Raw genomic sequence first — 25,287 nt, forward strand, 5'->3', positions numbered from 1 at the left:
GGCTCCAAACACTCCTAAGAAAAGCCCTGCCCCAAAGAAAGCACAAATGGAACTGACAAAATTTAAGAATATTTACTGACAGTTAAAATCAATGAGAATAAAGCTAGCCTAGCAGGAAGGATAAAAAGTAACACTGTCAGTACAGAAGTATTGAAAAAATCAACAGATTTCTCATTTAAAGAAATTGATGATTTGAAAAAAGAAATGAAGGAAGTTAAACAAATAAACAAAGAACAAGAAAAACACATAAAAAAAACTTACAATTAAAGTAAATGAAACAGAAATATATAAAAGAGGGTGGAATTTGAGGCTTTATGGCATTCCAGAGAAGGAGAATGAAGACATTGAATTAAAAGTAATTTAAATCTCACAAACAGTGTTGTTGATATATTGAATCATCAATAGACATTGTGCACCAACTTCGGGGAATAAAACCGACTGGAGATAGTAGATTGAGAGCCATTATCATCCAGTTTACAGCAAGATCTACAAGAAACGTATTGTGGAAAAATGCAAAGGGGAGTGAATTATTGAGAAGCAATAAATTCAGATTTGGAAAATATTTGACACCGAAAGAGATATCAGGAATCAGCTGTGGCCATTAAAAGAGTTAGCACAGAGGTAAGGAAAGAAAGCCTATTTTGTGGGAGTCAAAGCATATATTGAGAGTAAAGAAGTTCAATAAGAAGCAAAGAATTGTTTCTGACTATATATCACCAAAAACTAATTTAATTTAAAAGTTGACACCGTAAAGTTTAGCTTAGTGGCTATACTGTAATTGGTTATATTGAATACTTTATTTGCAGTCAGAGATCCACAAAGGGAGAAAATGAATCATGTATCATAAAGTAGTTTTTATTCTTGAGCTTTCAGCCCCTACCAGGGGTCTTCATCAGAGGATAATGCTTAGACTTACAAGAATCAAAGGCAATATATAGCAATAAATTACGGGTTTTTATGTGGCTAAGTCCGTATTGGGGGTTATTGAGTGTAAAGTCTTGTTTATTATGAATAAGTTCTTCTTAAGTTTGCATATGCTGGATGTCTGTTGATGGCATTCTCATTTGATAACCAGGATTCAGCCAGCTCTCTGGCACTTTTAGTATTGACTTTAAATTTTACTTGTACATTTTCCTAATTAGATGTATGTCGTGTCGTCAAATACAGCCTCTTGTATCCGGCAAAACTGAAAGTGGAATGGCAGGATCAATTCTATGTCTTCGCTAGCAAGGAAGAAGCAGAAAAGGAATTAAGAAAGCTGATCCCGGGAGTTTTGGTCTCGTCCGATGCGAGAGATGGACGTCTGAAGTGGAGCTCCGCTAGCATTGGTGCTATTTTTCATATTATTTGCTTATTATTCTGAGATATCCTGTATTTATTCAACCCGAGAGGGACCGCTACAGTATATGTAAACACATATAAACATGGCCAACAAGAAGGGGTCCGAAAGAATCGAAGACTAAAGCTACATCCAAGCTGCGATCAGCAAGCCCTAGTTCGAGATACGGCCTCTCAGAGACAGACCTGGATCAGATGGGCGAAAGTACAGACTCCTCGGGACCACGGTCCGCTACATCGTCGCCAGCTGAGAGCGAAAAGGGAGCGAAGGTGCGATCGTGAGTGCAGATGTGGATAGCTCGCCGATTGGAGAGGATTACCTGAAACTGGAAAAGGCCGGGAGGTCCGCGGCTTCAGTTACGCAATTACGCGGGACTGGAGCAGCGGGGACACCGGCTTCAGCAGAGTCTGCTGCTTCATCTACGGCACAAGAAGGCACATTTGAGCTATCTGAACTGAAAGTGTTGCTCGCTGAGCTCAGGCAAGATATAAAGAAAAGCGAGAAGGCTAATGAGAAAGCAACGGCAAAGGCACTTGAGAGACTGAAACAGGAATTAAAACAGGAAATCCAACAGGCAAATGAAAGGCTGCGACAGGAATTCCAACAGGCAAATGAAAGGCTGCGTCAAGAGGTACAACTTGAACTTCGACAGGTGCTGGGTAAAATTGAAGAGCGCATTGAGAAAAACTCGTTAAACTGAGCACGCTTGCTGATCGATTGGAGCATCTTAGTGAGACATTCACGAATCGGATCAAAATAGCGAACATCTAGCTGCCAGTGCCGAGGAAAGAGCAGTAAATGTCAGTTCGGAATGTAAAAAACTCGGAGAAAAACTTGGAGACAGACTGGCTGCTTTAGAAGATGGGAATAGAAGGTATAATGTCAGAATTGAAGGCCTGCGGAGAATCGAGAAAGTTTAAACCGGTGAAATTCGCAACTGAACTTTTTCTAAAATAATCGGGCGACTTTAAAGCAGAATCTGAGATAGCAGCGGCTTACAGCGTCTGGATCAAACACCGTCAGACCCGACCAAGATCTTTTATAGTTCGTTTTGAGTGATTATCATTTAAGTTAGAGGTGATGGAACTCCTCAGGAAAAAAAAGGAAGATATTATATATGAAGATTGCCACATTCGCGTCTTCCCTGACTTCTCTCCAGCAACAGCTATTAAACGCCGCCTTCTATAATATTAAACAGCGGCTACGGCAAGCCAATGTCAAATACGGCCTCCTGTATCCGCAAAACTGAAAGTGGAATGGCAGGGTCATTTCTATGTTTTCGCTAGCAAGGAGGAGGCAGAAAATGAGTTAAGAAAGCTGATCCCGGGACTATTCTGATACATAATTGTGAGTCATGGCGGTAAATGATAAAGCTAGGATTAATAATCTACTGTCTGATCTATTTGTTTTTAAAATACGGGTTTTTTATCAGCATATATTCTCATATTCTTATATTATTATTACTTACTTATTACTTATCATTACTTAGTATTACTAGGGCTAAATGTTTATGTTTTATTGTGCTTAATTACGTTTTCCTCCTCTTTTTTCTTTTCTAATTATTTCATGTGTACCCTAAATGAGACTGTTCAATATCATACCCTTGGTTTGCTGTTATTGCTATTACTGCATTAAGACTTGTTATGCTTGTTTTGGACACATCTTTAACACCATCACCTGGGTTTATTATCTGGGGATATCATCTTAATGCACTAAAATTGATGAAGATTATATGTATATATGTATGTGTATATGTATGTATATATGTATGTATATATATATATATGTATATTATATATATATTAAGTGCAAAATTCTTTTCTTTTTTTTTTTTTCTTTTTCCTCTTTTAAAGACTATATTGGTAACAGATATCTCTATCTTTTAACCTTAAAGCGCCACTGCATGGGGGCTTGATGTGCTTTGGACGTGCTCTGTCTCTGGGTATGTCAGAGGACTGGGACTGCATGAAGTGGGTTTTAGCCTCACCTGGGGAGGCAAAAAGGGAGGGTGGGGGTTAAGGGGAAGAGAAAGAGAGCAGGCTTGATCTATATCTAATCTATCATCTCAATCTTTATAATTATAACTATCAACGTAATAATAAGCTGCATGGCAACAACTCTTGGGGGAATAGGAAATTAAGACCTAAACTATTTCACTTCCAGTTAAAGCACAGAGAATTTGTTGATTTAGGTATTTTTAAAAGCCTTAAATTTTACACCGTTTGGCTTGCTCTCTCTCTCAAGGGTGGGGATCGATCTGTTCTTAGCATAATTCTTTTTTTTGTAAAACGTGATTGCTATGTATTGATTGTAATAAAATTAATAAATAAAAAAAAAAAGAAAGCTGATCCCGGGACTATTCTGATACATAATAGTGAGTCATGGCGGTTAATGACAAAGCAAGGATTAATAATCTACTGTCTGATCTATTCGTTTTAAAATACGGGTTTTTATCAGCATATATTCTCATTATTACTTAGTATTACTAGGGCGCTATCTGTTTATGTTTTATTGTGCTTAATTATTCTTTTTTATCTTTTTTTTTTCTTTTTCTTTTCTAATTATTTCATCTCTACCCTAAACGAGACTGTTCAATATCATACCCTTGGTTTATTGTTATTGCTATTACTGCATTAAGACTTGTTATGCTTATTCTGGGCACATTTTAACACCATCCCCCGGGTTTATTATCTGGGTGTATCATCTTAATGCACTAAAATTGCTGAAGACTATATATATATTTTAAGTGCAAAACTCTTTTTTTTTTTTTTAAGACTATATTGGTAAGAGATATCTCTATCTTTTAACCCTAAGGCGCCACTGCATTGAGGCTTGTTTTGCTTTGGACGTGCTCTGTCTCTGGGTATGTCAGAGGACTGGGACTGTGTGAAATGGGTTTTAGCCTCACTTGGGGAGGCAAAAAGGGAGGTTGGGGGGTTAAGGGGGGGAGAGAAAGAGAGCAGGCTTGATCTATACCTAATCTATCCTATTAATCTTAATAATTATAACTACCAACGTAATAATAAGCTGCATGGCAACAACTCTAGGGGAAATAGGAAATTAAGACCGAAGCTGTCTCACTTCCAGTTAAGACTATAAAATGACAACAAAAACTCAGAATCAGTGTCTCCATGATGGGACAGTTAACTTCGTAAGCTGGAATATTAAAGGCCTGAATCACGAATTAAAGAGAAAGAAAGTACTCTCTCACCTAACAGGTCTAAATGCTAAAATAGTATTTTTACAGGAAACCCACTTAATAAGCAAGGATCAGTTCCTGCTGCAAAAAGACTGGACTGGCCAAATGTTCCATTCTAGTTTTACAAAGAAAACTAGAGGTGTGGGAATTCTCATACATAGAACAGTACCATTTATTGCATCCTGAAGGGAGATATGTAATGGTCATGGGAGACGTATCTAACTGTAAATTGATTTTGATAAATGTTTATGCACCTAATGTTGATGATAAGGAATTTATACAAAATTTATTTGCATCCATTCCCAATCTGAACACTCATAAAGTTATAATGGCTGGGGACTTTAATTGTGTTTTAAATTCACTTTTAGATAGGACTTACTCCACTGGGGGAACGGCATCTAACACCTCAAAGATAATTACAAAGTTTATAACTGATCACAACTTATCAGACCCCTGGAGGTTTTTAAACCCAAATTCAAGAACATATTCTTTCTACTCACCAGTACATCATTGCTACTCAAGGATCAATTACTTCTTTATAGACAATAACTTCTTGCCTAAGATTAAATCTTGCAAATACGATGCTATTGTTATTTCTGACCATGCACCTATGATCTTGGAGCTAAAATTACTAAGTCCCATACACTCACCCCGCAGATGGCGCCTCAACCCGCTTCTATTAGCTGACGAGAATTGTACGGAATTTATATCCAAACAAATCAAATTCTTTCTAGAGACAAATGCATCCCCCGAGATCTCTGCAGGAATACTCTGGGAAACTCTTAAGGCCTTCTTAAGAGGACAGATTACCTCATATCTTTCCCACAGAAATAAATCCGAGGCCAAGAGAGTAGCAGAGATAAAAAGCGAAATTATTAAAATAGATGAAGAACACGCCAGACTACCAAGCAAGACTCTACATAGGAGAAGGCAGGCTCTACATTCGGAATTAAACCTCTTGACAACTAAAGAAACTGAACAACTAATCTACAAATCCAGACATCATTACTATGAACATGGGGAGAAAGCTAATAAGTGAGGAAGAGAAAACATTATTATTTAACTCACAGATATCAAGGACTATGTTTTGAGTTGATCATGCTGCAGACAGCTATATGATTTATTCCTCATTTATGCAGAAAAGGAGTTGGGCTGTGTGCACAGCATTAAGGGACTAACTTTTATCATTTATAGGAAAGGCTGACCTCTGATACTATCAGAGGACCCAGTGAAGAATGTAAGATCTTAATGGACTATACGAATATTTAAATTGATTCTAAGTGTGTATAATTAGAAGGGTGTATTCCTTGGGAATGCAAATGGCTGTTTGTTTCATGTTTTAGGACATTCCAGTATGTCATAAATTAAGATTTAACCTTAAGCTATGTATAACCTCAGAATGAACTGCTAGGGGTTTTTTTCCTTTTCTAGGATATAAAAGAGAGAACGGGTTTACTTTAGATATTCTGCTAAAACCCAAATCAGTCGACTGAGTTGGAAAGAGGCAGTCTCACATTTTTTCTACTCACCAAGAATTAAGAATAAAGAAATTATTTTTACTTTAATTGGGTTTAAGTTTTTCCATTGTTTACGACTTCAGCGCTCACATAAGCTTTTAGCTCAACAAATTCACAAGCAAGAAGTGCGCAACGCAATTTTGGTAATCACTAACACGAACAGAGATAAAATCGTCGAACACAAAAATATAATGCACACTTTCAGAGACTACTATAAATCCATATATACTACTGAGTTTAAGGAACACAATACACAATTTAATGCATTTCTGGATACATTACAGATACCACAAATAGTGGTGGAGGAACTTGATAAACCTCTGGCGTTATCAGAATTACTAGATGCTATAAAGTCACTCCAAGGGGAAAGCAGCAGGCCCTGATGGCTACCCTGCAGAATTTTACAAGAAATTCTCCGCTCAGCTAGCTCCCCTCCTATTAGCAACATTTACAGAAGTCAGAGATAACCAATCTCTTCCACAAACCTTTCGCCAAGCACTAATCACTGTCTTTCCAAAACAAAATAAGGACTTATTACAATGTGCATCATACAGACCAATTTCACTTCTGAATAACGACGTTAAAATACTCTCTAAAATCATAGCTAGAAGGATGGAGAAAGTGCTCCCCTCGGTAATATCACAAGACCAAACTGGATTTATTAGGGGCCGACACTTATCTTCAAATCTTCGACCCTGTTTAATGTAATATACTCACCAACTAAATCAAACACCCCAGAAATATTATTATCATTGGATGCAGAAAAAGCATTCAACATGATTGAATGGAAATACCTTTTTACTACATTGGAGAAGTTTGGGTTTGGCCCAAACATTTGTGCATGGATTAAATTACTGTATACTAACCCAGAAGCTTCAGTTTGCATCAACAACATTTGCTCAGACTACTTTAAACTAGAGCGTGGCACTAGACAAGGATGCCCTTGTCACCGCTGCTGTTTGCGATTGCCATTGAACCACTGGCAATACATTGTCGAAATACTGATCAGATAAAGGGGATTAGCAGAGAAGGACTGGAACAGAAAATCTCATTATATGCAGATGACATGGTACTGTATATATCAGACCCAGAAAATTCTGTGCCTGCAGTCTTAGCAGCACTCACAGAATTTCAAAAGATCTCTGGTCTCAGAATTAATCTGAATAAAAGTGTACTCTTTCCAGTGAATTCTCAAGCATATAATATTAGATTAGACACCCTACCTTTTATCATTGCAGAACAGTTTAAATACCTAGGGGTAAACATCACAAGTAAACATAAAGCTCTATCAACAAAATTTCACCGTCTGCATGGAAAAAATTAAACAAGACTTGCATAGATGGTCAACCCTTCATCTCACACTAGCTGGAAGAATTAACACTGTTAAGATGAATATTCTTCCTAAGCTCCTTTTTTATTTCAAAACATCCCAATATACATTAATAAATCATTCTTTAAGCAATTAGATTCAACAATAACCTCATTTATTTGGAATTCAAAACATCCACGCATCAAAAGAGCGACCCTACAAAGACAAAAGGCAGAAGGCGGCATGGCTCTACCTAACTTCCAGTTTTATTACTGGGCAGCAAATATACAGGCGATAAGAACCTGGACACAAATAGAAGAACATACACAGGCTTGGACCGCAATAGAAGTAAAATCCTGCAGTACTTCTTTGTATTCCTTGCTCTGTGCTCCAATAAACACACGCTTATCGGCAATACACTAATAACCCAATTGTGCTCCACTCACTTAGAATCTGGAACCAATGTAGAAAGCATTTTAAGACGGAGAAGCTTCTATCTGTGGCACCTCTGCAAGAGAACCACCTCTTTCAACCTTCACAAACATATGCAGTTTTAATATCTGGAAAAATTTGGAATTAACTTGCTTAGAGATCTTTATATAGACAACGTCTTTGCATCCTATGAACAATTACATTCCAAATTTAACATTCCAGCTACACATTTCTTTCACTATCTTCAAATCAGGAACTTTGTTAAACAGAACCTTCCAGATTTTCCTCATCTTGCACCCTCATCCATGCTGGAAAAATATTGCTCAATCTCAAGGACTTAGACTCCATCTCTACAATATATAAAATCATTTTACAATCCCTCCTTTCAAAGATCCAAGAGGACACTGGGAAAAAGATCTCTCAATTAATATATCAGAAAAGGAGTGGAAAGTAGCAATGCAGAGAATTCACTCGAGCTCCATATGCAAAGCATACAATTATACAACTTAAAATTATATATCGAGCACATCTGTCTCGACTAAAACTCTCCAAAATGTTTCCAGGGCATGATCCAACCTGCGAACGTTGCAACCAAGCCCCAGCCTCACTAGGTCACATGTTCTGGGCCTGCACCAAATTAACATTATTCTGGACAAAATTTTTAATTACCTTTCAGATAGCCTTGGACTCACAATCCCTCCTAACCCATTAAGAGCTGTGTTTGGGGTTCTTCCAGAGGGGCTTAAAGTGGAGAAAGACAAACAAATTGTGATTGCATTCACTACACTTTTGGCACGCAGACTTATTCTGATAAACTGGAAGAACCCAAACTCTCCTCTTTTAAGTCAGTGGGAAACCGATGTGTTATATTATTTGAAATTGGAAAAATCAAATACTCAGTCAGAGGATCTGTACAGACTTTTTTCAAAACATGGCAGGATCTAGTCAGTAATATTTTAAAATAAGTTCATAAAGCACAGAGAATTTATTAATTTAGGTATGTTTACGCCGTTTGGCTTGCTCTCTCTCTCAGGGGTGGGGATCGATCTGTTCTTAATTCAATTTTTCTTTTTGTAAAAACTTGATTGCTTTGTATGGATTGTAATAAAATTAATAAAAATAAAAATAAATAAATAAATGTATGTTGTGTTGATTTAGTACGCGTGTAGATGAATGATAGTAAGTCCTTTCTTCTGACGGCGTTGCGGTGTTCCTGTATAAGTGTTGCGATTCTTTTTGAAGTTTGTCCAATGTATACCGCTGAGCAAGAATTGCAAGGAATGCTGTACACTGCATTTCGTGTTTCTGCTAGGTTCCTTGGAACACATCCTATTAATGAAAAAATACCAATAGAAAATGCACAAGAAATAAGGTGCAATGTCGCCAGCCAGCTACACACAGGACAACCGGCCAAACATATTTCGACAAGTGAACAAAAAGCTCTACGATCGCTACGGAATGACAACAGCATCATTATCACAACAGCCGACAAAGGAGGCGCAACTGTCATCTTAGACAAAGAACAATACACCACAGCTATGGAAGAAATACTTTCTGACACTAACACTTATCAACAGCTGAGTAATGACCCAAAGAAAACTACACTTAATAGAATAAACACTACTCTGGCCAAACTCCGGAATAACAACCACCTGGATGCACAGAATTATTACAGAATGAAATCCAACGATGCTAACTGCCCTGAATTTTACGGACTCCCGAAAATAAATAAAACACCACTGAAATTCAGACCAGTGGTCAGCCTAATAGGCGGACCATCTTACAACTTGTCAAAAAAACTTTTCTAGTTACTCAAACATTTAACTTATGACTCAGAATATTCTGTGAACAGTGCTGAGTTGGCATTGCAGCGCTTAAAAGATGTAACCGTCGCTGAGGATGAAATCTTGGTCTATTTTGACGTTGTGTCGCTATACACCATGATACCAATTCATCTGGCTACAGAAACACTATTAATGAAACTGGAAAGCGACCCCACCATAGACACAAGAACTAAACTGTTAATTAAAAACATAATGTATCTAATATCACTCTAACAAAAAACTCACTTTCATTTCAATGGCGAATACTACACTTAGAAAGAAGGCATGCCAATGGGATCGCCGTTATCAGGACTTCTAGCAGAACTGGTAATGCAGCGATTTGAAAACGTGGCTCTATCTTAGTGCACACCAAAAAAATTGGATATGCTATGTAGACGACACATTCGTCATAATAAAAAAGAATCAGCTGAATGAATTCTACAACCACATCAACTCAATATTCCCTGCAATCCAATTCACAATGGAGAAAGAAATTAACCAACACATCAGCTTCCTGGACATCTAGATCAAAAGAAATAATGACGCCACCCTGACCACTAGTGTTTAATGTAAAGAGTGCTACGTAGACAAGATATTACACTTCGCCAGCAACCACCTGGTATCTCATAAACGGAGCTGTGTTAAAACTCTATTCAGAAGAGTCCACACCCATTGTAATACGAAGGAAACAAAAATGAAAGACAGATGCTATCTCTTCCACCTTTTCACTTTAAACGGATACTCAAAAACATTCATTAATCGAAGCCTACACAGAAGACGCCAAAAAACTCAGGAAACGGTTGACTTGAATCAGAACCCCACACCCCGCCTAGCACTCACTCCCTTATCACCACAATGTGTCTGAAGGTGCAGCACGCATCCTGGCCAAGTCAGGTGTCAGAATAGCACACAAACACACGAACAATCTGCGCACGGTCCTCTTTAATGCTAAAAACATGAAATCGACAGCAGAAACACGAAACGCAGTGTACAGCACTCCATGCAGTTTGTGCTCAGCGGTATACATTGGACAAACTTTAAAAAGAATCGCAATACGGATACAGGAACACCGCAACGCCGTCAGAAGAAAGGACTCACTATCACTGCTCTATACGCATACTAAATCAACAGGACATACATTTAATTGGGAAAATGTACAACTAAAATTTAAAGCCAATACTAAAAGTGCCAGAGAGCTGGCTGAATCCTGGTTATCAAATGAGAACGCCATCAACAGACACTTGGACATAAATCCAGCATATGCAAACTTAAGAAGAACTTATTTATAATAAACAAGACTTTACACCCAATAACCCCCCCTACCCCGACCACACGGACTTAGCCACCCCTCACCCCCCATGTAATTTATTGCTATATATTGCCTTTGATTCTTGTAAGTCTAAGCATTATCCTCTGATGAAGACCCCTGGTAGGGGTTAAAAGTTCAGGAATAAAAACTACTTTATGATATGTGATTCATTTTCTCCCTTTGTTGATCTCCAGCTGCAAATATGCAAACCGTATCACAGACCTTCTCTTCCAGAATACTTTATTTATGCCTATTTCAATGTGTTCTATTAATATCGGGTTTTTTTGTAATTTAAAAAGAAAAGCTGTTTAAAGTTCTGTAGAAGATTTGAAGCTGATTTTTACTTTATTCAGGAAATGCATGCTTGTGGTTCTGATGTTGATTTTTGGAGAAGCCAATGACTAAATGATATCTAGATGTCAAATGGTAGCAACAGTTCTGCTGAATGGCTATTTTAAAAGGAAGTTTTAAACCTAAGATTCTTAAAACAACAATACATCACTATGGTTGATGGATTACAAATTGACAGCAACATGCAAATTGAACAATTTTGGTTTTTTGGTTATATTCCTGAATAAAAGTGCCACTTGTTTTGCTATACCTTTTGTGAAAGTGTTTATTTGATATTTGAACTTCAGTCTTCACACATTATACACTTGACGTCAACATTTTGTTTTTATTACTATAACATTAAGTTTCTGTTTTAGTCACGTGTTCAAAATTCTTGCCTCTCATTTCCTGTCATCCTACATTTGCACAGATTGTTATAGACACAGAACACACATGAAATATATGTATTCCAAATAATGATATATTATTTACCCTATACAATTCCAGACACCTCACTCCCAGATAAAGAGACTTCAACTGTGAGAATTTTGTGTCCGACTTCAGCAGCTTTGATGGGGGATGGAATAGCAGGCTGCTTGCTGCAGACCAACACATTTGCAAAACAGATGCTGGTGAGGAGTTGCAAGGAACTTTAAGGCAACCCCGCATTACAAATATTTTCGCAGGCTTCAGGGTTTCAAGTGTTAAAAAAATACAAACAGTAGAAAACCATCCCTAAATTAGCTTGTTGCTACCCAATCTGCATTTGCAAGCACACAATACCTGTCCAATCCGGAACTTTTAATGTTGCTACACTACCCAATCTACGCTTCTTACTTTATAAAATTAAGGAAGTGTCATACAAGATTATTCATAAAATTTACAGTGTTATGCAAATTTTATCCAGATTCAATTTCAACCTAGATGAAAATTTTGCAATATGGATACAGAAACTATAATGCATTTGTTTTGTCAATGTATTCTTGCCAAATGTTTTGGAAGAACTGAAATATTTTGTACAATTTTCTTTGAATCTTCAGATATCTTCCAATGATTTTGTTATTTTATTAACATGCCTAGATGTGGACAAGAGATTTAAATATATATATATATTGTGGAAGTAGGGGGCGCTAGTGCTCCCTGGAACCCTCAGGTATAACTCCAGACACCAGGTAAAAGTCCAAGACTCTTTATTGTTTAATAAAAATGTGCACAAAGTACCCTCCACACTACTCATTCAAAACAACACTATTCTCTCCAACAGTAAACTCTCCTCCTCGCCCAGACACTTGCTCCTCTACCTCCCAGCTCAGCTCGTTGTCTGGACTGAGGCACCGCCCTTTTATAGCCCCTGACCCGGAGGTGTTCCTGTCCCAACAGTCCACAGTTCCTTATTCCTTCTGGGTCAGGGCAATCAGTCCTTTACTTCAACCCGGGAGCAAATCGTTCCTTCCCGTCACATGACCGTGACGTACTCCCGGCTCATAAGGCACAAAAGAGCCAATAAGCCCTCACACAGCGACTCCTGGTGGCCTCCAAAGTATCCAGCAGGGCTGTGTAAAAACACTACATAGTCCATAAGGCCCTGCTGGAACTCGGGGCACGATCCTGCTGTCGGGAGAGCTCCTCCTGGCGGCCTGGGGTGAGGGCCGGAGCACGAAGCCGGCAGTCCTCCACAATATATATATATATATCCATCCATCCATTATCCAAAATGTCATATCCTAATTACAGGGTCACAGAGGTCTGCTGGAGTCAATTCCTGCCAACACAGGGCGCAAGGCAGGAAACAAACCCCGGGCAGGGCGCCAGCCCACCGCAAGGCGCACACAAACACACACCCACACACCAAGCACGCACTAGGGACAATTTAGAATCGCTAATGCACCTAACCTGCATGTCTTTGGACTGTGGGAGGAAACCGGAGTACCTGGAGGAAACCCACGCAAACACGGGTAGAGCATGCAAACTCCATGGAGGGAGGACCTGGGAAGCGAACCCAGGTCTACCAACTTATATATATTTGTATTAATATTATTCTTGTGTGCTTTAAACTTATTTTTTTTAACTGTTATTTATTGTATCTTTAATGATTATAAATAAATCATTAAAAAAAAAAACAATTTGTGGAGTTGTAGCAGTCTTTCCACCAGTTGTTGGAAGATTGAAGGCCATGCAGCCTAAAGGGTAGGGCACAGTACTGCCAGTGGCCACTAGGATACTAAACAGAGTTTTTTCCTTCTCCACATCAGTCAGAGGAATCTGCTAATAACATGTTGTTATATTGAAGGTGGACAAGTACCAAGCTCTTCCCAGTCTCTTCAGGAGGTTGTCCATCCTTAGCATGGGATAGGTGTCAAAACGGGAAACCTGACTGAGCCAGCAGAAGTCATTACAAAAATGCCAACTCCCATCAAGCTTAGGGACTAACATGATTAGGCTCAGCCATGGGCTGTGACAGATACCCCCAGGTCCAGCATCTGGTGTACTTCCAACTCTACGTCTACCTTATTTGCCTCTGGGAGTAGGTAGAAATGCTTGTGGATTACCACCCCCAGCTCGCTGACAATATAGTGAGCGATCAATGTCATGGCCGAGGATCTACAACCTCTTTAACTGAGGCAATTACGTGACCCAGCTCCTCCTTTTTATTATGATGATATCAAATTACATCAATACAAAATTTACCCATAATATAGTTAGCAAATATATAATATCAAAAGCTAAATCACATTCAAGAGTAGCATCAGCTAAATTATTACAAAAAAGGGATGCACTCAGAATAATATTACAAATTGTTAATAAAACAATTCAAAATCTTGCACATTTTAATTGCTTTAGTGTTTTTTTCTATTTTTTGTACGGTATTTCTAGCATTTTAATGAAAGATGTTAATATAAGGTCTAACATCTTGAAATTTACACTTATGTATATGAAAATTACCAAGCAAGGAAAGCAGAGTTACTATATTTTCAAAAATTTTCTCTTCAAAATTGCATAGAAAAAAGAACAGTAATTGAAGTTAGCTTACTTATAATTAACGTGTTAGTTTCAAGCTTAATTCATTCAATGTCTAAACAATAACAAATATACAGATTTAATAATTCAACTGCAAAAAGAAATAAAAAGGGAGATATTGAGCAACCTTGTTGAATTCCTCTTTTAATATAAAATCTACTAGTGGTCCCAAAAGACAAGGCCACACTTCTGTTTATTCCTTTTTACAGGGTGCAGATATATATATATATATTTTAATTTTTAAAATTTAAAAGGAGATGGATAAAGACACAAAGGAAGCTATCAAAGAAGAGCTGGTTGGTAAAAAAGAAAACAATGGCTCAATTATTTGGAGAGGGTTCTGGTTCAAAGTGTCAGATGAGCAGCTGAATAATGTGCAGTATTCTGTAGAGAATGCAGAAAACAACACTCCACTTCAGTGGAAACCCACTTTTTAAAGAGAAAGTCTGCCTTTTGTTATTTTTGCTCTGTATCTTTTCTGTTTACATTTTCTTAATTGCACAGCTGTGAGTCTTTTGTTATGCTGGAAAAGAACAGTATTTTATTTTATTCAAAGAGCATGATTATTTAATATATTCCAATAGTTTATTTTTGAGCCATTTCTCATGAACATCTACAGCTGTACATTAATAAAAGTTCCTGTGTGATATTTGAGACATGTGGCTTTGACTCAGAACTGTGTTTTTGTTATTACTTTATGGGAAGAAAAAATATTGAGATATATATCATATACCACCATTCAGCTAAACATTATTGAGATATGATTTTTGGTCCATATCGCCCAGCCCTAGGTAAAAGATATTGATAGTAACTTGTAATCAAAATGTACTAATATTATGGGGCACCAAGTTTCTAAATATACTGTAAATGATTCTTATTTGGTTTGGCAATTAATGCTGTAAGGCCTTGTTTCATTGTGATAGACAATTCTCCATTTTCCAAGCACTCATTAATATTGCCCCAAAATTATGTACAAAATTCAAATGGTAGACCATTTGGCCCTGGGGCCTCATGTATAAACGGTGCGTACGCACAGAAATGTTGCGTAAGAACTTTTCCACGTTCAAATCGCGATGTATAAAACCTACACTTGGCGTAAAGCCACGCACTTTTCCACGGTACCTCATACCTTGTCGTACGCAAGTTCTCCGCTCGGTTTTGCAAACTGGCGGCACCCAGCGTCAAAGCAATGGTACTGTTCTTGTGTGATTACTCATTATTTTCATGACGCAGCTTTATAAATACACAGAAACTAACCGCATATTGTTTAATAGTGTAATGCATCTGATTGTAATTAACTTGTAACGGTATATAATGGTCCAGGGAACAGCCATAGTATTCCAAATACCATAACTGTTCTCACTTCTCCTTCTTCTTCTTTTTCTTCTTCTTCGTCTTCTTTCAGCTCCTCCCGTTAGGAGTTGCCACAGCGGATCATCTTTTTCCATATTACTCTCACTGCACGACTCGGAGTATTTATATCACTGTATCTGAGTGTGAATCACAGCAGCAGCTGATCGGAAAGAGAATTATCGGTATACGGCATTAAGCACACGCTGTCTCTGCCACGGCAAAACGTTTCAAAGACTTTCCTGTACGGACCTCGCGGTTCAGAAACAGTTTATTCCCAAGAACTTTAAATGCACTCAATCAATTGCACCTTGTAGAACTGTTAGGACTTATAAGTACAATCACCCCACTGTAAACTTGCACTACAGTTATAATATTACACAACCTGAGTCAATTTATAAAGCGCGTATTTACATATGATGACGATATTATTTTTAAGGTGAAATGCAGCAAAATATGTTTGTTAAATTATACACATAAAACTTTAACTTCATTTAAATAATCTATATTCTTCACTTGGAGTGTCGTGAAGGATAGAATAATTAAACATGTACTACGAAGATATTTCAATGTTCTTTAAACGTTTTGAAAAATCGGCGCTAAGCTTACAGATGGCTTAACGTCTATTGCAGAGCTGATTGTATTGCGATCGGTCACTTGGGGAAAGAAAAGCAAGGACTCTTGGGGCGGCCACGCCAATATATATTGAATATAAAACAGAAAGAGAAAATAACAACACAGCTAAAAACGCAGCGACAAATTTCGACAAAAGATAAATGCTTGTCATGAGCACGAGGCTCATGAAACCCATGTTTAATAATGTGCTTTAGCTCCTATCATCATGAAAATGACATCACGTATACATCTCAGTATTTTAGTTATTCAGAGAGCTGTAATATCACGAATGTCATGGATTCTGTGTCCAGTTGGAGGAAGAGAGCCAGTTTAAGAAGCAAGTAGTGATTCACACACATAGAGCACATACGAGTAGAAGATCAAATACAAAACAAAGCATTTAACGTGCTACTTTAATTACGATGTGATTTGAGAAACTGGTTAATTAAACGATTTTAAGATGAAGTTTATGATGTTCTACTAAATGACAAAATAAACTACGTGATTAAAGTGGAAATGTCGAGATTGAAGTTGACATTTCGTGCTTTTTCCCCACCGTGTGCCTTTTTTCTCTGTACCCTAATAAGCTTTAATATGACACTCAGACAGTGGGCTACAACTCGGCTTTTCACGGCGACTTTGATATGTGACTTCTTTTTTATTTCCGGCACTGTGCGATTTTGTGAACGTGAGCTTTCAAGTTTCTCCAACACGCTATGTCATCGATCAACTTCCTTTTGTTGATTATACCACGGTTTATTTGAACAAATAGTATGTTTTTCCTTTGCCTCCACTTGGTATTCGCTGAAATTCTTATATTTTCCCGTACTTTTCCCATTGTCTTTTCACAGAAGGCTGCGCTTAAGGGCGATTTATATTGATTTGCATATTCAAATAGGCGTAATTCTGGGAGGATTTGGGGTGTTACATAATCGGCGTGCACGGCGTTAGTTTTCACGCTGATCGGGATTTATGTAGCGGAAGAACGTGGAAGTTGGAGTACGCACAGATTCCTGCATCTGGATTTTTCTGTGCGTAAGCACATTTCGGCTTTTGTGCTTACGCCATGTTATAGTGCGAGTTCAACGCACGGCGTTATACAGTACATGAGGCCCCTGGTGATTTATTTTTGGTACATTTATAATTACATAATTTAATTCTTCTAATACCAGTTCATCATAAGGTTTTATAATTATCATTTACTTTAGGAACAAAATAGTGTATCTTATTTAAAAATTCATCACATCTGTTTATATTAAAGGCTGAGGTGTATAAATATTTGTAAAATCTTGAAAAAAAAGAGATCTCTTTTAGGCCAGTCTCTAAAGCAACATTAATATATAATGATGAAATGCACTTCTTATGGCTATATGTTTTTTTTCCACATTAAAGAAATACAGTATACAGAATGTTTTTTTTTTATTTTGTAAAGTATTTAAGGCAATGTTTTTTGAACTAGAAATATGTGAGTTTAATAAGTTACTAATCTTAGTATTTCTGAAAATTACTTTTAATTTTCCTTAACTTTCTGTTTTCCAAACTAAATTTAAATAGTTCTGCATTCATATTTAAATATTTTTCATTCAGATGTTTTAGATATATAATGTTTTTATAGCATTACTGTATGGTTCAGTTTAATAATGCAGTTTAGTTTCCAGTAAGCTGTATTATTTTTCTTTTTATTACCTACTTTATTTAACGTCAGTTCTATACTACAATGATCTGTTAAGGAAGGTATAATATCTGTATTCTTGATGTATCGAATTAAATAATGTGAAATTAACCAAAAATCTGTTAGAGATTTATGGTTTTTACTAGCGTAGCTATAATGTTTTTATTAACAAGTGACAAGTTTAGAATCTGGGTACAAAATTCTGAAGGGATCGGATAAAAGTAATGAGTCACAAAGACACTGAATAACTGAGCTTACATTGTTATGTTGCTGTTTTGGAGGATATCTATTAATACTAGAAATACCAAAGCCTACGAAAAACTCATAAATCCGGCCCACCTTAAATCCCTTCACACCTTTCCATCAGCATCTTTTGTCTTGTAAATGTGCCGATCAAGACAAGCAGCAAGCAGCCTACTATTCCATCCCCCCACCACCGCAGAATGGGCACAAAGCTCTCCCAGTTCCAGTCTTGATTATCTGGGAGTGAAGTGCTGGAGTTTTAGAGAGGAAATAATAGATCTTTATTTAGAAACATGCATTTCGTATGTGTTCCATTTCTACAGCAAACAGTTTCCGTGGCGTAGAGGTAAGAATTGCTGACTTGTAATCAAGGTCCTGGCTCGACCCTGTCTCATATATTTACCATTTTGAGTAGTGAGCTGCTCTTATTGTTAATATTATACAATAAACACATACATTTAATTTGCATCTGTAACAGCCTCTGTAAATTTATAGTACTTGCAAAAGTTAGCATTTTTTTCACTTTTATTCTCTCAGTCACAATCACAATACATACATACGCCCCCAAGGGATCTGACACTGTTAGTTTTTATTTGAAACTGGGAATAACTGTAGATGTGAGTGGTGTTTTAGACAATGGAACTGGAACTTCTCTGATCTTGATGGATAAAATCTGACACACAAATGTTGGTGAATCTGCCTTATTCCTATCTCATTGTCATTTGATTTATTTTTATTCAGTTTAATTGAGTGTTCCTGCTTACATTGAATTAGTATGCACCTTAGGGGCCATGATATTAAAACCGCACTGACAAAAAACAGAGACATAGGTATATATGATATTTGGAATTATTCATTTTATGAACTGTATAGTACATTTGGGAAAATGTTGTGGCATGGATGCAACATATTCACATTATTCATATTCTTCACATACCATCTTGCGGTTGTAATCAGTGACTGCGTTTTTTTTTCCGATCTTGCCCAATCTCCACATTTTGGTGCATGGTGGTGTTTCTTTTGTATTCCAGGACAAGCAGAGGAAAGAATAGTACTGAGACGTCAGTTCTGCGCTATATGCAATCATCAAATTCAAATGTTAACAGTTCCCTCACACCCAAGGACCATCCTTTCTACATTTACGGCATGTGTACCTGTTGCAATGTACACACTTCTCTGTATGCTGTGCTTCCTATTACATTGAAGGGGCACCTGACGCTTACTCAGTTTGCTTTCCTGCTAAATAATATTGCATTAGTGCAATGATGTCTTTGAAATAGTAAGAAATCTTTTGTTATTATTTCATAAAGTCTTCTGTGTTTGGAAAAGGTGGTTGTCAGGCTACTTCAAGATTTGTTTTTTTTTCTCGATGTGGCTAATTATGAATGCATACAGCATGTGCCTTCTTCACTTATACTGACCTGGTACTTGAACATCGACCCGAACATTTGGCGACAAGCAAGAGATAACTCATTATTTATGCAGTATACCATTATCCAACCTGCTACATCCTAACTACAGGGTCACGGAGGTCTGCTGGAGCCAAACATACCCTGGGCAGGGCATCAGCCCACCGCAGGGCACGCACACACACACACTCACACACACACCCACACACCAAGCACACACTAGGGACAATTTAGAATCGCCAGTGCACCTAACCTGCATGTCTTTGGACTGTGGGAGTAAACCCACGCAGAGATGGGGGGAACATACAAACTTCATGCAGGGAGGACCCGGGAGGCAAACCCAGGTCTCCTAACTGCAAGGCAGCAGCGCTACCCCCTGTACCACCTACGTTTCATAAAAATAAAATAAATAAATAATTTGATGAGCGAATGCGAATGCAGCAAATTTGCTGTGAATAACACTTTGGTGAAATTTTCTGATAAAGACTAGTTACCACCTACACTTTAAATAACCAAACTAATATATCACCAGATACTGTACTTAAAGTACTCTAACTGTAAGGAATTACACTCAAACCAAATATTCAATATATTTCTTAGACTGAAGGCAATGAGTTTATTCTAATTTCAAAATGTCTTAAATGTAAGTAAATGAACTCTAGACCCATTATGGCATTCTGATGAAAGGTACAAAACAAGATTGGCCTTGTTCTAATTTATTTGTTTTAAGAAAACCTTTTTCCTTCAATATCAGCAAAGGGTCCTAAGGTCTTCAAATATATGAAATAGATTTTCTTTTAAAAGTAAAGAAAATCTAGAATCTTTTCAAATTTTTTATCGTTGGGAGCATTAAATACATTGAACAATTACTCTCCAAGGCTTCTTACCACACTCCTTTGGGCCAAGGCAGTGAATGCTATCAATGAAGTCACCAAGTTTGTCTTTCAGGTCAGGTAACATTTTTTTCAAACATTTCTACTATTACCTTTTTGATGTTTTCACCTTCTCTCTCTGGAATACCATTTTTTCTTAAATTACACCTCCTTTTGCATCTGTTTAAATCATCACATTTGTGGCGTAACAGTTCATTGTACACTTTTAGCGAATCCACTTCTTTCTGTAATAATTCCACTGTATTATTAATACCCTCAAATTTGTTTTCCTAAGTATTCATGGGAGTAAGCAATATTCTGAATTAAACTCTTCTTTAATATGGTTATCGATAGACTCTAGTCTGTCAAAAAGTAATGTTCTGACCATTCTTTAAGTCTTCAACTGCAGCTAATAAGGTTTCTATGAAAACGTACCCCGGATTGCATAAAGAAACTTTTTTTTTTTCATCGCAGGGCTTCTTAACTTGTTGAACTAGCCTCTATTTCTAAAGAATGCTGCTCTAATGCTTTTTTGCATAGTTGTGCATGTATTGAGCTCCTAAAGAGTTTTGAAAAGTTTCCATTTGTATATCTGAAGCTTTACTTACCAGCATTGCTCTCTGTGTTAGTAGTGTCTTAATGGATTCAGATCATGTACAGATTGCCAAGTATCACGTTTATCTCTAACTGTATCAAAAGTTTTCAGATAACCATAAAGGTTTACTTTGTAATTGCTTAGCAGCAGGAACCTTAATTTGAGTACCAAAAACTGAAGTTTAATTCACACCACCACACCTGATACATCTACTCTGCCATCTTAGCTCCCCTGTGAGTGTCACATTCCACTAGTTCTAAAAGTACATTGCATGTCTCCATAATTGAGCTGTCTGGTGTCTGTCAATAGCGACAATGCTGGGGTTGCTGTGGAGTTACTGGAGCCACTGTCAACCTAGGGTTTCAGGTGGTCAATGTGATACATGCGCTCCTTTAGCTGCCGGTTGGGCTAGTAGACCAGGGGCCTCATGTATAACGCCGTGGGTAGAATTTGCACTATAACATGGCGTAAGCACAAAAGCCGGAATGTGCTTACGCACAGAAAAATCCAGATGCAGGAATCTGTGCGTACTCCAACTTCCACGTTCTTCCGCTACATAAATCCCGGTCAGCGTGAAAAGTAACGCTCATGCATGCGCTTTATGTAACGCCCCAACTCCTCCCAGAATTACGCCTCTTTGAATATGCAAATCAATATAAATCGCCCTTAAGCTCAGCCTTCTGTGAAAAGACAATGGGAAAAGCATGGGGGAAAATATAAGAAATTCAGCGAATACCAAGTGGAGGCAAAGGAAAAACATACTATTTGTTTAATTAAACCATGGTATAATCAACGAAAGGAAGTTGATCGAGTGACATAGGGTGTTGGAGAAACTTCAAAGCTCAGATATCAGTCGCCGTGAAAAGGCGAGTCGTAGTCCACCATCTGAGTGTCAAATGAAAGCTTTTTAGGGTACAGAGAAAAAAAAGGCACACAGTGGGGAAAAAAGCAGGAAATGTCAACTTCAATCTCGAAATTTCCACTTTAATCACGTAGTTTATTTTGTAATTAAAGTAGAACATCATAAACGTCATCTTAAAATTGTTTAATTAACCAGTTTCTCAAATCACATCGTAATTAAAGTAGCACGTTAAATGCTTTGTTTTGTATTTGATCTTCTATGTGCTCTATGTGTGTGAATCACTACTTGCTTCTTAAACCGGCTCTCTTCCTCCGACTGTACACAGAATCCATTACATTCGTGATATTACAGCTCTCTGAATAACTAAAATACTGAGATGTATACGTGATATCATTTTCATGATGATAGGAGTTAAAGCACGTTATTAAACATGGGTTTCACAGCGCAGTGATTGTGCACGACCTTCGATGAAATTATTTATTGCAGCAGTATTCAGGGTCGGCTCTAGGCTTGTGGTGGCCCTGGGCAGGGAAAGAATCGGTGGCTCCTTCACCTGCCCATGTCAATATGGTATGTTATGCACGGCGGATGGCCACGTCTGTTGCGGACACTGCATAGCCGCCTCGTGCTCTTTTGTTGAAATTTTTTTGCGTTTTTAGCTGTGTCGTTATTTTCTCTTTCTGTTTTATATTCAATATATATTGCCGTGGCCGCCCCTGCAATTCTTGCTTTTCTTTCTCCAAGTAACCGATTGCCACTCAATCAGCTCTGTAATAGATGTTAAGCCATCTGTAAGCTTAGAGTGCCGATTCTTCAAAAAGTTTAAGGAACATTAAACTATCTTCGTAGTACATGTTTAATTATTCTATCCTTCACGCCAGTCCCAGTGAAGAATATAGATTATTTAAATGAAGTTAAAGTTTTACCTGTATAATATAATAAACATATTTTGCTGCATTTCATCTTAAAAATGATATTGTCATTATATCTAAATTTTCTTTATAAAGTGGCTAAGGTTGTGCAATATTATAACTGTAGTGCAAGTTTACAGTGAGGTAATTGTACTTATAAGTACAAACAGTTCTACAAAGAGCAATGATTGAGTATGTTTATAGTTCTTGGGATGAAACTGTTTCTGAACTGTGAGGTCCGTACAGGAAAGGCTTTGAAACATTTTGCCGTGGCTGAGGTAACGTGTGCCTGATGCTGCATACCGATAATTCTCTTTCCGATCAACTGCTGCTGTGATTCACACTCAGATACAGTTATATAAATACTCTGAGTGCTGCAGTGAGAGTAATATGGAAAAAGATGATCCGCTGTGGCAACCCCTAACGGGAGCAGCTGAAAGAAGAAGAAGGTGCAGTGAAAGTAACAACGCTAAAGCAGTTATGGTATTTGGAATACTGTGGCTATTCCCTGGACCATTATATTGTTACAAGTTAATTACAATCAGATGCATTACACTAATAAACAATATGCGGTTAGTTTCAGTGTATTTATAAAGCCACGTCAGGAAAATAAGGAGTAACCACACGGGAACAGTAGCACTGCTTTGACGCTGGGTGCCGCCAGTCTGCAAAACCGAGCAGAGAACTTGTGTACGACAAGGTATGAGGTACCGTGAAAAAGTGCGTGGCTTTACAGCAAGTGTAGGTTTTATACATCGCGATCTGAACGTGGAAAAGTTCTTATGCAACATTTCTGTGCATACGCACTGTTTATGCATGAGGCCCCAGGTGATCCACGAACCCCTTTCACTCCTGAACTTCATAGGGGCCTTGTCAATGGACGAGAAATTTGAGATATAGAGACTAAAACCATAACTCAGTCCCCTGGACCAAATTTGAAAGTACAACCAGGCCTGCAAATACATATCCTTCAACAGATATTCTTTTACAGTGTGACACAGTCACTTGAAGCAGTCCTGATGTTCGGAGACATACTTGACTATGTTACAGATGATAGGGGGCGCTACCTTCTCCTTACAGCTCTCGCGCATCAATTTGAGCAGTCTCCAAGACCACCTCCACAGCAACTCAAAAGTGGAGATGATGGTAGAAGCCTGCGGCACCTCCCAGAAGACAAACAAGGCAAGAGTTAAGAGCTGACCCCAGTCGATCCATACCACCTTCCTCAACATTTGCTTGAGTGTTTGGTTAAATCGATCAACCCAGGCTGTCTGTCTGGGGGTGATAAATGGACGTCTCGAGGTTGTGGACTCAATTCTAATTTCTGAGCTTGGAAACTTCCCTGAAAGTCTGTGACATGAAAGGTGTCCCCTGATCAGTGAAGATCTCCTTGAGGATCCTGATCTGCCAGAAGACCCTTATTAATTCCCAGCCAGTGACTTTGACATTAGCTACCTGTAGGTGTATGTCTTTTGTATGCTGGATGGCATATTCTACTAGAAAGAGAATATATTTATGTCCACAAGTTGAGAGTTCAAGCAGATGACAATATGCAAGCTGATTATATTGATTATAGACAAGGGGAGTAGAGGGCACAATCCTGTTGGGGTATTAGGGGTAATTGGCACACCAGACAGGATCTGCAAAATTGATGCACCACTTCGTGTATACCAGTGAAATAAAAGTGTGCTGTAACGTGCTCTAGGGTTTTTCTGGCCCTAAAAGAAACTCCCAATAGATGAGTATGAGCCAGGTTGCATACTGTATCTCTCGGTGGTAAGACCAAGGGACAAGGAACTGGTACTGTGTCCCCTCCTGTTTTCTTGTCACCCAGTACAACAGATAAGACAAAGTAAACGGTGGATCACATGACCCCATCGGTGAATTGTGTGCTAATGCTGTGAAGCTGCAGAGAGGCTAACGGCTCCGACAGCTCCACAGAGTCTCTTGGCACATAAGGCAACTTCATGGCCATGGTCACTTTGTTGTCCACCTGTTCAAGGTCCACAAAATCATACTGGGTAGACGCCGTGTGTTCAAAGATGAGCAAATAAGTTTCAACACTGTCTCATGCCTTCATTGGCATGAGCAGCTACGTGGACCCTTGAACTATTCCACCATGCAGTGCATCAGCAAATCTCAGTATCCAGCAATTCGACCTGTTGCAACTGCCATAATTCCAGCCCATGAATCCGACTAGCTACCCCACTTGTTGTCAGGTACGGTAGTAGACTCAAATTTCAAGAACTTTTAGGATGCCAACTGGGTAGTCGCTTTTATTCGTCATAAGACAAAGAGAAAAAAAAAACTTATAACTTAAATGTAACGTGTCTTTTTATGCCAGTTTCCTGTATGGGAGTCTAAACCAAAGCTTTCAGTTGGGCATGGCTTCTAAAGAGCTCCGTCTTGTGGCATGTTTAGGCCAAAAGAACACCCTGGCTATGTTCCGCACCACTGAAACAGGTGTCATTACTTGCTCTTG

The 25,287-nt window shown here is 38.1% G+C and overlaps 1 protein-coding gene across 3 annotated transcripts in view; it reads right to left on the reverse strand.

Annotated features, from left to right (window-relative positions):
- Window positions 1-25,287, reverse strand: part of LOC120523606 (cytoplasmic tyrosine-protein kinase BMX-like) — a 167,563-nt gene that overhangs the window by 75,238 nt on the left and 67,038 nt on the right. The window lies entirely within an intron of this gene.

This window comes from Polypterus senegalus, chromosome 2 (genome assembly GCF_016835505.1).
Source record: "Polypterus senegalus isolate Bchr_013 chromosome 2, ASM1683550v1, whole genome shotgun sequence".
Taxonomy (NCBI): domain Eukaryota; kingdom Metazoa; phylum Chordata; class Cladistia; order Polypteriformes; family Polypteridae; genus Polypterus; species Polypterus senegalus.